Below are 17,466 nucleotides of genomic sequence, written 5' to 3' on the forward strand. Positions count from 1 at the left end.
TATGTCCCTGAACGCTCACTGATGTTAGTTCCCCACACGGAGCTCACCTGTGCACTGTTATGAGCAGAAGCTCTAAGGGGCCATAGGACACAGGACGCTGTTCATATCCAACCTGCCATCTTCTAATGAGTCACCAATATGCCCACTGGGCTGAGGTAGGCCCATTGTGTGGTTAGCCTAATTACATCTGGTCCATTCAAGGAGAACAAAGCTCCACGGTTTGGGTAGTAAGTGATCCTGGGGAAAGTGGTGCTTTTATCTTGTAGCACTGCCACTCATGGGGATCAGCCTGGGCCTCCGTGGCTGATCGGAAAACAGCAAGCTCTTTGTTCCCATTGCAGTTCGGAACACCTTCCATACCCCAAACTTCTCACAGGGAAACTCTCTGTTTATTTAGTTTGTCTCATCTGGGGCAGTTCAGGCATGAGGTCCAACTCCAGAAGAAAATGGTAAAAGGTGGTTCGATGAAGCAGGGGCCATACAGCCGTACTAAGCCATTGGTTAAGGTTCAAGAAGGAGAACCGCTGTACATATGTTGAGAAGGAATGGTTTCACTTTTCTCAATTGCTCAGGCATCCAGAACGGCCACCTGCGAACTGGGCAGCCACCAACCTTTGGAAATTGACTGGGATTTTTCTGAAACCAGGATGTAGTTATTGTTTGGTGCTGGGCAGAAGAGTGGAATAAAGGCCAAGTCTTGCCATTTTCCAGGGGTACGAAAGGAATAGATTTCAGAGGTTTTTCAGAAACTTGCTGAAGACAAGCCTTATCATGCTTGGCCTCCACGAAGTCCCAGAAGGGGCATTAATAGCAAGTACAAATGATTTGCTTCAGCCCTTTACGTGACCAGTCATGTGTGCTTGCTGTGATCGTTCAGATTTATATACACTGCATGAGTCAGTGTCAAGTTTGCCAGGATCTTTTCCTCATGGTCCATCTACTGGGCTCCATAGTGGCTTCATGACCTCAGTATCAAGCACACAATGACCTTATACATGCTATTCCTGCAAAAGGATAACAAGAACCTGGCTCCAGGTCCCTAATATCTGACAGCCTTTATCAAAAGTGCTACCCAGTAATTGTTTTATTGGGCAGGGACATGGAAACAGTTTAAAAACTGGGTGCCGGGGCATTCTTATTATTATGCTGCAATTGTTGCTATCAAATTGAAAGCCCTATCGGTGGGGAGCAGAAAAGACCTTCAACTTTCAGTCCCCTTTGTGTCCCAGCAGAGGAATAATTATTTTAAGAGCAAATTAAAGGGAAATCAACTTTCTAGTTGATGTTTTATTGATTTTAATAATAGATCAGATCATATTGTAATCTGATGAAAGCTATGTGACTTGAAAGTAAAGACAACACATCAAAAGCAAAAACTTTTGGGAAAAAAAAAAATTAATCCTGCAATGTTATACTCCGGGTGGCTTATTAAAACTATTATGAGCATTTAATACTTCTAATCTTGTGCCTCTATAAAAAGTGTCTAAATATAAAGGTCTAGAAAAAACACATTGAAAATTAATAGGTATTTCTAGACACCTTGTGATGGACTGGCATCCTGCCATAAATGTAAATGCACCCTGCTTACTCTTCTACTTCTACTTCAATAGAAGTGACTATAATCTTGTTAACTATAAAATTAAAGTCATATTATACTAATATATAAAGTAAAATTATCATTGGTTACATTGTATCATAGGTACAAAGATCAGTTATACTTTTGTTAGCATTTGACCTCAATATACCTTGCCTGTATCCTCAACAATGATTGTGTTTTCAGTAGTCAAATGGGTTTTTGATAAGGTTTGAGTTAAGTATTCTCTGTTGAAGAGTAATGACCACACTGCATTGCTTTTATTTCTGTAAGTTGTTCATTAAACCTCAGTCCACAATAACCTAAGCACACCTGGTAAGCTACAAGAGTAAAGCAGAAAGAATGTCCTTAACCTGTGGGGTCACCCTCAGCTACAGATAGGATGGTTCACACATAGGCCCGCTAACACATATCCGTTACATGTCACCTATGGGTTTACCTAATAACATGCATTTGGGGAAAGTGTCATTATTTCCGGTAGAACGCCTGCCAGCAGGATAATTGCCTGCCATATATTAATCACAGCTAAATGAATCACTGCAGTTATATCAGACTAAATTGCTGCTGTTGTTGTTGTTATTGTTGTTTTCCTTTTTTGAATCAGTGTACTTTCCTCTAGTTATAACCAAATGGAACTGCAAAGGGAAGGCTATCTATGTAATTGTGTCAAACAGAAGAGGATTTCTTAAAATGTAAGTTTTCCTGGTAACTTCCTTTACAGACCCTGCAGGCTGTTGAAGTTGACACAACTGGATGGCCCCTGTCATGCCCTACACCTTTCAATGTGTCTGGCACAGTTGATTGATCCCACAAATTGTCAAAAAGGACCCCCTGCAGCAAAAACGCCCTTTTCTTCAGCGTGATAACACCGTGTAGTAGGACCCAAAATCCACATTGTAGATTGGAAGCAGCTGTTCTATCTGTCTGAGTTTCAAACTACTTCTGCACGATGGGCACCACCCCAGGAACACCAGCAGCCCCCACCCCCGGACCCTACCCTCCAGAGAAAGGTCAGTGAAAATTGCTAGCCCTGCAGCCAAATCACAGTCATTTACACCCCTTCCATGTCACAGTCAGAACATCAAGTGTTTCGCAGTTATGTGGTATGTCATTAACACTCTGAGCTTCCTACCATGAAACAAGACTTTCTTCTGAGCTTCTTGCTCTTGCAGTTTATGTAATGCAAAGATGTGGGTGGTTTACAGTGTCACCAGAATCCAAGTGAGTTGCAGAATTGCCCCGTGTGTGTATTACATGCAACACGAGTTGTACATACAGTATGTTTATTCACCAGGTAGCGGATTAGCAGATGCACAAACCTCCACTGGGTTGTACGTTCCCGTGTGACAAGTGAATTCATAGGTGCTACACTTTTATCTGATTTTTGTATTTGCAAATAAAGGGAATTTCTATGTGGCAGGTGTATTCATAAAAAAAAAAAAAATAAATAAATAAATAAATAAAAAGTTCAGTGTAGCAGATATATTCTTAAACACCACACTTAAATTTGACAGCTAGATCCTTCCTTTCACATCACCAAGGCCTTGCAAATGGAAGGAAAGTGTCAAACATGTTTATGCTGCAGTAAGCCCATTCACCCTCCTACTGTTAATGAGATTGATTTTGTTTATGACTGTTTCCTTCCTTAGAAAAGAGATGGTGGGAAAAGTGTATTAAAGGAAAAAAAGAGTGCTTTGAGCATTTCCTTATATTAATGGAATTTTTTATTGTAGCACGAAGTTTGAGAAGCTATTCATTCCGGCAGCCGTATGTATAGCTAGGATGTTGCTTTCATTTTGCCAGCATCCCATGATGTATTTCAGATGTTGAAGGCACCACTCGATTCCCCCCACACACACACACCACCACCCCTTCACCACTCAACCACCCGCATAGTTTTTATTCTAGAGCTCCATATCTGAGGAATTGTCTGACGGTTTTACCGCAAGATTTCTCACGCGGCCTGCAAGCAACGACTGTCCCAATTTGCAGCGCTTAATGCAGACGTTTCACCCCCATCTCCTCCCGTTAACTAGCTGAGCTCGGAGACTGTCAGGAAGAATGTGCCAGTGACTCCGCTAGACCGCTCGCCTCTTTTCATTTCTGTCACCGCGAAGGTTCCTCCTTCCTTTGACTCGATAATTTTATCTCTCCACGTGTCACAACTAATGAGTGCAACAGCCCCACATACACAAGAATGTGTATTTAAAGCACCACGCAAAATGCTAATGTTCCCATTTCTTGTCAGTGGAGATAGCGGTGATTATGTTGATTGGGGCTGGAGGGGGGGTTTGCCAGTTGGAAATGCAAACTGCAGCAATAAATCAAAATAATACACTGAAATTTGAAAAGTATTGTTCACTAGTCGTGATTAAACACAGTGAGGTATTGTGCACTTTTCAGCTATTCAGTGTATGGTTCTTTACATTCTCTGAATACATTCAAATGCAGTTGTGTCATATTAGATTGCTTAGAATCCTTGACCGTGTCTTTCCCTGGTCTTATCACTGGTATCTATGTCACATCTATCCCCACCCTCACTGACTATGTTCTCATACTCTGTGCTAAGCATACTGTATATGGACCCTTACTATCTGCCCTACACTTTCTATACGCTCATTCTCAACATTGTCATTAACTTAACATTCATTGACTCACCACTGTGATAAATTTTTCATATTGCAAACCTTTTGCACTTTCGTTTGGATGTGTAAGACTTACAGGCATATGCTTTTGAGGTAATAACTGACTTAGGCTGATTTAAGCAAGATTATACTGATAAGAGAATGACTCACTAATTCTGATACCTTAGTTAATCATATACATCTAGACAGATTGGTGTGCTTTCATCTATGTTTTCAAGGCACAGGTAAAGTTAGTTAAGTTGAACTATACCAGTATATTATTTGCCGAAAGCTAACAACATAAGACTGATCCCATCTTGGAAAATCATAATATAAACTCATAGAAATGAAATACATCTACCTGGAATTCTGAATTTCTGACTGGTGTGGGTCCCAATGGGCTACTGACATGGCAATACTCCATATGTACTTATGTGTATGAGTTTTAATGAATCTTAATGTGTATTTCACTCAGTTCCCCTGTGAGCTGGGCCTGGGGCTTCAACCCATGTGCCAAACTACGTTGCCCCCTGTCTTCACCTACAATGTTGCTGCTCTCTCGGCCACCCACTGGTTGGCTCCAACTGCTCCCCAGGCCTTACCGGGGAGCATATGAATTATTAATACCTCTATAGAAACATAATTATGCAGTATTTTGGCTAGGTTTGTTCATCCTTATAACCCACAGCCTGTTTAATGGTTGACACAGTCTTCAAATTCTCCAGGCACCTGTAGCTTCTCACCACCCTAGTGGACCTAATATTGCCTCCCTTCTTTTAGAAGGCAGGATCCAGTGTGGACACAGGGCAGCTAATGCCTGCATTAGGGGGACCAGCAAGCACCAAGGGAGCTGGGCTAGTGTGCAATGGGCCTGAGGGGGGCAGTTGTGGCAGCTTGTACCTAGGGCAACTCCATATATTCTTGTCACATACCAGGCACAATCGATTGCATTTAGTTACGGAAGTCATCCGGGAGAATCGAGCCACTGGAGACCTCAGCAGGTTCTTCAGCGCGGAGGAACCTGGGATGTCTCCAGTGTTTCTTTGTACCATGCCTCTTTGGGGAAACTATAAAATGTGCCCTCAAATGCAAACCCAGCAATGCCTAACAGCCTTTGCCCCTGGAAGAGAAGCAATTAAAAACATTTTTTTAACAGAAGTTCTGTTCTTTAAGAGGACTCTTTCTTTGATGTACATCAAAGAAGATGCTTCTTCCACCCTTGTAGAGATAGCGGTAGTGGGATCACGCTGCTACCATATCCATGAATTGGCAATGCTTAGCAAATTTGTAATTAAGTTCAAGGCTTGTTTAACAAAGATGGAGTGTATTGTTGAAGGAGAAAAGCAGTTTAACAACCCTCAAGAAATGAGTTGCATTCCACTCATTTTTGTTCCTGCCCTTAAATTCATCGGCACCACCTTAATACTTAAAGATCATTTGCGGATGTCTTTTTGCCTATGTGTATAGAGCAGGAATAGTGGAAATGCCTGTTACATTATAAAAACATAAATTGTAAGGAGCATACTATACATTCCTTTGGATAAAAGGGCTTCTTAAGCAATAAGACCTAAAAACCTGGAAGTTATTGTATTTTTCTTTTGAGGTGATAACGGGGATCGAGTTGTCTTGTGACACTACTGCAGCAGCACTGCCAGGAAACATGTGCTGTAGGGTTTTGGGTGATGGTGGGCACATAAGGGGAAATGGGAGATGTGTCCCCAGGAGGTGACAGAACCCTACCAGGTGACACTGACCTCCCCTCCCACCTCCCCCACCCATGTTTATGCATCCCCGGACCGCCACGCCAGAGCGAGCAGGTGTCACGTCGGTGAAGAGCAGTGACAGCAGCCTGGGTTAGCTGCAGCCGTGACACCTGGCAGGGTGACAGGCCGCCTTTGTATTCTGCCCCACACAGAACACCCTTCCCCCCACCAAAACTTCACCCACTCTCACTTCTTCAGCGTGATCAGGATCACTTGGTTGAACATAAAATTTTTAAAGGTGTGCACATAGATCAAAACACCCTCTGCTATGCCTCACATGTCTAATTTAACAAGGGGATCCATTGAGCGTGTAGAATTTTGAGAGCTTCATTTAAAGTGGACAGAAATGCATAGCTCTCAAATAATTATTTTTGGAATTATAATAACGGTTGCATTAATATTTTGGCGGGGACATGTATTGCATCGTTAGGACCCCCTACCCAAAACCCTGTACATTTCCTCGTAAGGAGGCTGCCTATAGAATGGATTAATTCAACCACAAATGAAAGGGAAAAAGTCTGCTCCCTGACTGCACAAAGGTCTGAGGAATGAGAGTGTAAGTGAGGAGGACCACCTAGACACAAGGTAGTAGGATATTGCCCCTGACACCATACTGTGCCACTCCTCCCACCCTACACCACCCCCGAGGCCACTTTCATCCATCAATAGCAGCACCTGTGCAGGACTAGCTTGCCCCGCCTTGAGCTAGTTGCTCCCTGATTTGTGATAATCGGGGTCGATCAAGAGCATCGATTCCTGACCAATGTGGAGATTTAAAATGGATCATGGGGGAGGTTGTGCTCACAAGCTACCCTGTGGCGCTGCCTCCATCCTCCCAGCCACCCTCTCCTTCTCCAGGGGTTTTTGGACTGGAGGAAGGCAGGAGAGACACAATTACAACCTCATGGTTGTAGGCACAAGTCCCAAGTTCTATTGTTATACCCAGTAAAATACACAGCTGTGTAAAATGGGGAGGGGAGGCTATTACATGTTTTGAACTGAACCTGTATCAAAGCAATAAAATACTCATATCAGACATGTGAGTGAAAACATGAGAGGCAGAGTCCCGACAGACAAAGTGTAGGGTTGAGATGGTGTGTCAGAGAAAGTATGTTTGTAGGTGTCTGTCTGTGAATTTATATGGTTATTATGTAGAGACTGTCAAGTTGCATAGGACAGGCTAAAAAAAAAAAAAAAGAATGGGATTCTTCATATTCATCAGTATCTGTGTGGATGCAGTGTTTTATCAGCAAAGGACACACAACGACTGAGTCTTTTTGGGGAGATTTCCAATACAATGCGGTGTTTGAGATAGCGGGCCGTAATTCTCTCAGGATTGGGCTGTCTGGCACCAATCACAGGGAAACTTGACTAGAAAATGAACTTGTTAAAGGCCTAAGCCATCACTCACAGCGGCTGATAGACAAATCCATCCAAATACCAAACAGATCCATCTGAAAGGAGAACATGCTTTCCGCATTCTTAATACATGCCCATTAACACACACGGTCAGATGTGTTTTCAAAGACACGGACTCACATGCACGCTGGCATGAGCAAGCACACAAATAGAATCTTGCAAAAAATTTTGGTGACAGAATTGTACCTTTGTGCCTCTCAGAGCTTTGAAAGGCCCGTACATGTGGGAACGTAGCTGAACTGTATGAATGTGCAGAGAATGCGCAACTGTTTGTATATTTGGAGTGTGTGTCCTTTGTGATGGAGTGTAGGGGAAACTGTCCTGTCTGTTTAGCATACCAGTTATTAACATTTTATTTATACATTCCTTATTAAATATTAATATATCAGTTGTTATTTATAATTAATGCTATTTATTCAGGAGGTCTTTTAAAATTGTGTCTTGTAGCTTATTTACTTACTTTTAAAAGCTGGCTATTGCTTGCAAACCATCCGGTGAGAATATCCAAAAGCAAAAAATCCAAAAATAAAACTGACCTTGATGCATATGAAGCACAGAGGATATTATGGTTGTAATAAATTTGGATGCATGATAAATTTTAATATTAGAAAAAATTTAAGAAATATATTTATTACACACTAGAAGTTACTGGACAAATCATCAATCCTAAGTTCATCAGAAGCAATCGCAGCTTAATAATACACACATTATCTGAAACAGCTTATCCCATGTGGAGTTGCAGGGAGCTGGAGCCTAAACCGGCAACACAGGGCGCAAGGCTGGAGGGGGAGGGGACACACCCAGGACGGGATGCCAGTCCATTGCAAGGCATCCCAAGCAGGTCTTCAACCCCAGACCCACGGGACAGCAGGACTTGGTCAAACCCATTGCGCCACCGCACCCCTGGCTTAATAATAGCTTGTCAAAAAAAAAAAAAAATAATAATATACAGAACAAGAAAGTAACACATAACAAGCAGCAGCATTGTTTACAGAGTATCTAGATTGGTTGTTCTCTCTGGTTCAGCTAGGACCTCATGCCTGCATGTTGCGATGATCTGCTGCTGCCGTGACTGCGCCAATATTGTCTTAGAAAAGGGGATGCTGTCCAAGTTCGAAATCTCACACGGTCCACTGCAATGGAGAGTCATTGTAGCTGCTTGGCAGGGAAATGCCATAATATTCACAGAACGTGCAAGCCTCTCGAATATGTATTGTTCACAATGACAGGTTGAATAGAAATGCAAATGGGAACCCCCCTGATGTAGTTTAATTTGGTAATGTCATCTTCGTTGCCTGTAAAAGGTGGTAATCTCAACTCATGTTGCATGTGAAGCAATAAAGTTGAGCTTCTCTGAATTGTAACATGATTAATAGTTGATCTCAAAACAAGTGGATTGCGTGTTAGTTTGGAAAGCTGGTTATAGGGCTTGAGAGTTGTGGATTAGTGTGATGCAGAGGCTAGAGTGTTGGATTGTGGACCTGAGAGTTCTGGATTGGTACAGGGTAGTGGTCTGAATATTGTGCTCTGGAACTGAGAATTGTTGGTTCGAATAGTATAGAAGTTAGAGCACTGCACTCTGGACCACAGAGCTGTGGATTATCATAGAAGTTTGAGCATAGAAATTTGAGCACTGAATTCTGGATTTAAGAATTGTGGTTTAGTATAGAGGTTAGACTTCTGACCTCTGATGCTGAGAATTGTCACATAGGACTCTAGAGCAGAGAGTTACGGATTAGTTTAGAGTAGTGGTTTGAACACTGCGGCCTGGATATAAGAGCTATCGGTTAGTGAAGAATAAGAAGTTCGCGTGTTGGACTCTGGACCTAGAGGTAGTCTGCTAATGTAGAGCAGGGGTTTGAGTGTTGGACTCTAGAGGTTAGGACTGAGTAGTGGCTGAAGCACTGGACTGCAGAACTTTTAGTGCTGAAGACTATAGATTAAAATCAACTCCAGAGACTGTGCTTTTGTACATTTGTTCAAGCCACTTTATCAAAGTGCTCCTAGCAAGAGTGTAGCTGTATAAACAGGTAGTGGTGTCTGAGTGTGCAGGCGGCCCTGGGTGAGATGCGCTCGGCAAACAGGTACTTTGAAGTGCAGAGGACGGCCAGCCGGGAGACACGAGGACACTACTAATGCGATCCGTTCTCCACTGGCTGTCGCATAGCTTCCCATCCCAGCGCTAATTACCCGCTCGGTCTTTGGAATCTCTAACGACCGCTGCAGTGCTGTTCTGCCTACGAAACGCGCAAAAGAACCAGGACCGTGTTAAACACGCGTGTTAAATGGGTCTCCATCGACGTGCAGCTTTGACTCCACAAACTCTGCCTCATTCTAGGAAAAAAAAGGTACGGAAGAAATGGGAGCTTGCTTAGGTGCGGTCTCCAGGTGGTTCACTAGAGTGTCTATGAATAGACGGTATCGGGGTTTGAGCTGTTGTCTTACAATCAAAAGACACAAGTTCAGATCCTGGATCTGTGGCAGTCATGGTATTTGCCCTAATTTGGCATAGTAAAAATTGTCCACCTTTATCAATTAGTAAATCATTGTGAGTAGTAGTGTGGCTTTGGAGGAAAGCGTCAGATAAATTAATGGATAATTAAAAGGGGTGACATTTGAGGGGTTTGTAGAGTTTAATTTTCTAAAAATGTTTTAATTTTCCCAACAATATGCTCGTGTTCTATTAAGGGTGTGCTCCGCCTTATGCCTTATGCCTTATGCTTCTGGGACAGACCACTGTGACCCTGCATTAGCACAAGTGGTTGTCAAGAATACTTGGTTGCCAAGTGTTTTTTTTTTTTTTTTGTAAGAACTTAATGGATGTGCAGATGCTGAGTCATAATTGAAAAGTAACTGATCACTTTGGACTACATATTTCACTCGTTTACATCTGAAAGGTTGTGTTTGCCAATGTTATCCTGTGTCTGGCATTTATCGAAGCCTTTACAGCCTTCTTTAGAGTATGACACAACACCATGACACTGCACTATGACATTTACGCATGTGATGAATGCCTCAAGAGCTGGACGTTGGTTCTTTAGCTGAGCGACTATAAAAACAGACACACTGGCTGAAGCTGCTGCTTTCAAGCGAGGTCGCAGTGAGCTAGAGCCTTACCCAGCAACACAGGGTGTAAGGCTGGAGGGGACACACCCAGGATGGGACGCCAGTTTGAAACAAGGTACCGCAAGCAGGACTCGAACCCCTGACCCGCCAGAGCGCAGGATCCAGCCAAACCCATTGCACCATCACAACCCCACTACTTTAAAGCCATTTTTTTTTTAAAAGTCATAAAGCTTCTTGCTTCATCTACTGAGTTCCCTTCTCACTTTCCTTCAAAGAAATTACTCCACATTGAAAAAAATCTAAATAACCGTTTATGTTTCCTTTATAGTTATTGGAGGGCATTGTTTGCTGTTGCGTGGCAAGACATAAAACAGTGAGCGAAAGAATGAGTCGGGATGGGCTCTCCATTGCCTGCCCACAAGATGAAAACCTTTTATCACAATTTAGGATCTGTTGGTGCACTCCTAGAAATTATAGCAGCGCTTCATGTAAATGCTCCATTACTCATATCAATCGGACGGTCTCAAAGCTCAGAGTGAGCCCATTCTTTATACGGATGGGAAATTGCATATTGATTGCAGGGGGGTGGGAAAGGTGAAGGTGGATGGGGGGAGGGTGATGTTGACTGTGTGCCAGAGAAGTGAGACATGAAATGGGACAGGATGTTTCCAGAGCTGGAGGTGGTTGAGGGAGGCTTGGGGGGGGGGGTTGGCAGAAAGGTGTTGGTGTCTGCTAATCTGTTTACTTTGCAATTTGTGATTCAGACTGAGGCCATTAATTCTAGTTAGAGTGACAGGTCCCCCCCCCCCCGCCGAGCCCGCTGCAGGGGAAGCAGGAGATGGGGCCACAGTGTCAAGGGGCTGAGGGCTGCCAATTTTAACTGGCCCGCCGACATGCCCATCAACTCAAAAGCAGACGCTGATAACATTCTATTGGATGACCATTGTATTACAAGGGTGTCTATTGACCAAGGCATGAAAAATGGCATTTCTAAGAACACAGATTTATCCCCCTTTGCCAGGGATTTGTCTTTTGGTTTAGTATGTAGTGTAAGCCGTGCAGGTAACAGTAATAAGCTTGTTAACAGAAGGTTTCAGATCAAAAACCACAAACAAACTACAGAAGTTAAGCTCTAGGCTATAACAACATCAGTAACTATCCAGCTTTGTGAGCAGGTGATATACAGTATGCAAAAAGTACAAAGGGAGTCAATGTTTAATGACATCTACTACTGATCAGCTATGAAGAATGTAATGCTCCTTACATTTTGGAGTATGGTGTAATTATCTACTTTTAACACATTTTAACTTATTCATTTGACAGTTAGTGTAAAGAACTGAATTTTACAGTGCTGTGAAAAAGTATTTGCCCTCGCCCTGATTTTTTCTTTTTTGCATATTTGTCACAGCTAAATGATTGAGATCATCAGACAAATGTTAATATTACACAAAGATAACCCGAGTAAATACAAAATGCAGTTTTTAAATGATGATTTCATTTATTAAGGGAAAAAGCTGTCCAAACCTACCTGGCCCTATGTGAAAAAGTAATCGCCCCCCCCCTTGTTAAATCGTGAATGAACTGTGATTAACCACATTTTTTGGAAAGCTGAGTTAAATTTCACTTGCCACACCCAGGCCTGATTACTGCCAGACCTATTGAATCTAGAAATCACTTAAGCAGAACCTGTCTGACAAAGTGAAGCACGCTAAAAGATCTCAAAAAGCAACACATCATGCCTCGATCTAAAGAAATTCAAGAACAGATGAGGAACAAAGCAATTGATATGTATTAGTCTGGAAAGGGTTACAAAGCCAGGCAAGGCTTTGGGACTCCAGCGAACCACGGTGAGAGCCATTATCCACAAATCGAGAAAACTTGGAACAGTGGTGAACCTTCCCAGGAGTGGTCGGCCTACAAAAATTACTCCAAGAGCGCAACGACAACTCATCCAGGAGCTCATAAAAGAACCCAGAACAACATCTAAAGAACTGCAGGCCTCACTTGCCGCAGTTAAGGTCAGTGTTCATGATTCAACAATAAGAAAGAGACTGGGCAAAAATGGATTCCATGGGAGAGTTCCAAGGCGAAAGCCACTGCTGACCAAAAAGAACACAAAGGCTCATCTCACATTTGCCAAAAAAACATCTTGATTATCCCACTAGACTTTTGGGCAAATATTCTGTAGACTGATGAGAGAAAAGTTTAACTTTTTGGAAGGTGTGCGTCCCGTTACATCTGGCGTAAAACTAACACAGCATTTCATAAAAAGAACATTATACCAACAGTCAAACATGGTGGTGGTAGTGTGATGGTCTGGGGCTGCTTTGCAGCTTCAGGACCTGGACGACTTCCCATAATTGATGGAACCATGAATTCTTCACTCTACCAGAAAATCCTGAAGGAGAATGTCCGGCCATCAGTTCGTGACATCAAGCTCAAGCACACTTGGGTTATGCAGCAGGACAACGATCCAAAACACACCAGCAAGTCCACCTCTGAATGGCTCCAAAAAAATAAAAATTAAATCCAAGTGGCTTCCTCAGTTCTAAAAGACTGGTGGGGAGTTTTGGTTTTAAACCAAATGAGTGGTGAAATGTATTCAAGAAAACTCATGTAAGTCCAGTTGCCTTCATTTTTTAGCTTCGTTTTTTTAGATATGATATGATATGACCTGGATAATTAAGAATCTTTACAGACAACAGCTTTTTTCCCTTAATAAATGAAATCATCATTTAAAAACTGCATTTTGTATTTACTTGGGTTATCTTTGTGTAATATTAACATTTGTTTGATGATCTCAATCATTTAACTGTGACAAATATGCAAAAAAGAAAAAATCAGGGCGGGGGTAAATACTTTTTCACAGCACTGTAAAATTCAGTTCTTTACACTAACTGTCAAATGAATATTAAAAATTGTTTGATCTCAATCATTTAACTGTGACAAATATGCAAAAAAATTAAAAATCAGGAGGGGGAAAAATACTTTTTTACAGCACTGTATGTTCTCTGCAGGTAGTAATAGGGAAAGGAATGTAGCTGAACTGTATGAAAATGCAGAGAGTGCAACTGTTTGTATATTTGGAGTGTGTGTGCTTTGTAATGGAGTGTAGGGGAAACTGTCCTTCCTGCAGCCTTATCTCCAGACCTCATGAATTAGGATCTGAGTACGCCTCTTCAGTGGGGCAAGCCGTGTGCATTATAAACACCTCCTCTTCAACCTGCTGCAGCAGGGAGAAGGGGGGGGTGCAGTCAAAGGAGGAATGCAAAGCAGTGTGATCCCATACTTTCATTCAAACGGACGCTCTTGGCCCCGTCTCTCGGTCTCGGCTGAGCTCTGTTGTTCAGTGAGCGTCTCAGCAGGTGTGGACCAAAGCTTCTCCTTCAGCACAGGCTCAGATACTTCCTGTCCCTTTTCTTACAGAGACCCTTCTACTCTCATACACACAAGAAAAATCCTAAACTGTGTACACGAGTTCACTCACAGACACCGTACACAAGCATAAAACCCAAAACTCAGCCATATGCTCATTCGGAAACACAAACCCAAGTAGGAAATGTGCTCATCTACAACACAAAAAGTAATATAGACAGTTACACACCAGCATGAAGCTAGAATTTGGTTATGAACACCAGTCATCATATTTCAGCCACATGTAGAACCTTTAGTGAACCACTGGTGTTGGATGTGTTAGAGGTGCTTAGAGCTTCTGCCTTTGGGCTTTGTTGTAGATTCCAACCCCACTTCTATATATACTCACCTTTAATTGCTGCAGTACAAACAAAAAAGCTGTATAACTGGGTAAATCATTGTAAAGTAAGTTAACTTGAAGTTGCATCGGACAAAAAAAGTGTCAGTTAAAATGAATGAATGTAAACGTGAGACTGTGGGCTGCTCCTCTATTTTGACTTTGTGTTTGTTTATGAGCAGAGTTGGGGCAGTGAAGTCGTTGCACAGTTGTTGTCCATCCTGTTCAGAGAGTACAACATTCTGGCCCTTGGCAGGATTTAATGCTGTATGTGCAGAGATGGAAACCTCCTCATTAGTATGTAAAGAGAGGACACACTGCACTCTGTACACTTAACCATCAAACTGACGATGCATAAGAATTTTCTGTCCAGTTTAATTTGATGTTGTGTATCAAGAGGAATACAGCATATACCACCTGTGTAATGACAGTGTACTTATACCTAACAGCAACAACTTTTGAAAACCAGACTATGGTCCTGCACGTATGCTGTTTGCAGCAGCTGATGAGTTTTGTTTATAGCGAAGGATGTAAACCAGACAAAATGCTTTTGAATGTGTTGTGTTTCTAATGGGATTCTGTGCTCCAGACATTTAGTCTAGGCTGTGTACTCACTGTTGCGTATCCAACATGTTAGGGCACTGTATGCGCTACGTTTGTAATGACTGATGCTTCCTGGACAGTATTGCAGCACGGGCAATGTGTTTATCTGCGTTAGGTCATCTCTGTGAGCATGCAGTAATTTCCTTTACTGATAGGAGCGTGTTCTGTGTCAGGTCTTCATATTCCTGCCATCCATCAGGTGGACTGTGTCAGAGTACATGTCGGCCTTGGTGACAAAAACACCGTATTACCCACGGGAAGCCAACTGCCCTGTTGACAGGGGACTCAGACCCTCTCGCTGTTGTAGATGGCACTCTCCAACCCTGGGTCAGATAACAGATAATGTTTGAAGTGAACTTTCGGTTGTTGGGCTTTTGGTGCCAGACAACAAATATCTTGAAGATTGGCTTTTATGACATCCTAGTAGTGGTCAGTCTTTTAACAACACAGCAGCTCGGTGGAAAGCAAGACCTACACGTGTCTGCAAGCGATTTGTGATTATTTTAAAATAAATGACTAGCTACATTAATTTCTGCTTTTTGATACCTTGTAACACATTGCTAAGTACACAGTCATTTTTGATGCATAATAGGAAATGAGAGCAAGGTCAGGCTGGAAATCGCCAAGCGGTGACTAATGAGTGAGACTGGAGAGGCCATGACTCATCCTTGTTTGGCGTTCCACCTCGACTTTAATGCGCATTGCTGCTCAGTATTCAAATGAAATGCAAGTCAGAGATACAGATGGTGTAATTTATGTATGATTTGCACTAAATTTTACTTTGCAATTCCAAGTTGATCGAAGTCATGTTTCTCTTGTGAAATCTAATTGGCAAATTAATTTACACAGCCATCTAGAATATGCACCAATTAATGTGTAGAGAAGAATTGTCATTTTATCTTTAGATGGACGGGGGTGTAACATAACAAAAGCAAAGTGACTGTCGACTGCAAGTGCTAGTCAGGAACTGAAACTTCTTCTGCAGTCCAGCTACTGTCCTGAGTTCATGTCAATGGACCATTCTGCTGAACCTATTCAGTGCAGCTCTGGGAGTCCAGACAAGAAGAATGGCTGGGCTCTACATGTATTCCAAAAGTGGATGAGGGTAGTAAATGATACTTTTCTATTTTATTTATGCATACATGTAGCAGACGCCCCTGGCCATAATTGCAGAACCCTTTCCACAGCACATCCGTCAAGCCAGAACTCTCCTCTAACACCTTTCTAATCCAGTTTTCTCTCTGTGTTACGCCCCTTTTTTGGCCTCTCCTCTGAAAGTGTTGTTTCTCTAAACAAGTCATGCAAGAACAATATCTACTGCATGTGCAGTGGCTTTCTTCAGGCATTACTCTAGAAGTTCTGGGTTGCAGATGAGGAGAAGGCAGAGCCTGAAGCAAACCTGACATCTGGTATCTACCACAAACCTCTTTGTCAGCATGCTTGAGCGTCCTATTGAAGGACTCCACACCTGATGTTCCCATGGGACTCCAATACTGCCTTACAGTGAACAGTGACGTGCAGGGCTTACATATCCAGCTAGACTTTCTTGGTCGTTTTATGTGTCCTATTGAAGATCCTTAAGATGATGCATGTTAAGCTCTCTCTACTTCATTTCCAACTCAACTTTCTCTGAACAATGGGGAGCAGGTTGCCAACTAATTCCGTACTTCACTGCAGGCTTCTGCATCCCCCCCCAACATCTCACCAACGCTGCCTCCACACCAACGCCACCGCCGGACTGGAGTTGGAGGAGGCCAGGCAGCTTTGCAGGGCTGTGATTAATTAGATTTACCGGAGCAGCAAGATCAGCGCTCGTAGTGGCTGCTTCGCATCGATCGCCCGCTCACAGGCTTTGCCTTCCCGCACTTATGAAAGGTTAACGGAGGAGCAGCGAGAATGAGACGTGGTCCGGTCCTGGGGTTCAGAGCTCCTCAGTTCAGCAACCCTGAGGGCTGCATGCTCATTGCTGATTTCCAGTAGCGATTTGCCTTTTTAGCTTTCCAAATGAGCCGCAGCATGTTAAAACCCTTTGTGAGGTGAATTTTAGAGAAACATCTGTGGACAGTGCTTAAGCATCCATCTGTGATTTACATTCTGTAGAACAGTAAATAAGATATTATTAAGATCCTGAAATTTTGAATGATGTTGCAACTACAGTTTTGGTGATTTCCTTATAGGGAGTTGCTTAAATGAGTAGTTACAAAAAAACTGATTGATTGACTGTATAATTAATACTGTAGGTATCGGGGCAGTAGGTGGATTAGTCATCTTTGCAACTGAGGGCCCTGGGTTATAATCCCTGCTCCTGCTGCAAAACCCTTGAGCAAGGAACTTATGCTGCATTGATTCAATAAATAAACCAATCAACCAACCAATGCCTTTGACCACTTGTCTCAAGTGGGATCCTACCAGGCAACACAGGGAGCAAGGCTGAAGGGGTAGGGAACACACCCTGGATGGGATGCCAGTCCAATAAATTAATTAAAATATGGTATTATACTAAGATATTAACATAGCTATTATGATGTTAAGGGTTAGTGGGAATGTATGTAAAGATCTTGATGGGTTGTTAATTTGGTGATCATGTATGTGTCATGGTTTGGAGAAACAGTTTGCCCTACATCTCATAATTATAAATATATACAA

This window comes from Scleropages formosus, chromosome 13 (assembly GCF_900964775.1).
Source record: "Scleropages formosus chromosome 13, fSclFor1.1, whole genome shotgun sequence".
Lineage (NCBI taxonomy): Eukaryota > Metazoa > Chordata > Actinopteri > Osteoglossiformes > Osteoglossidae > Scleropages > Scleropages formosus.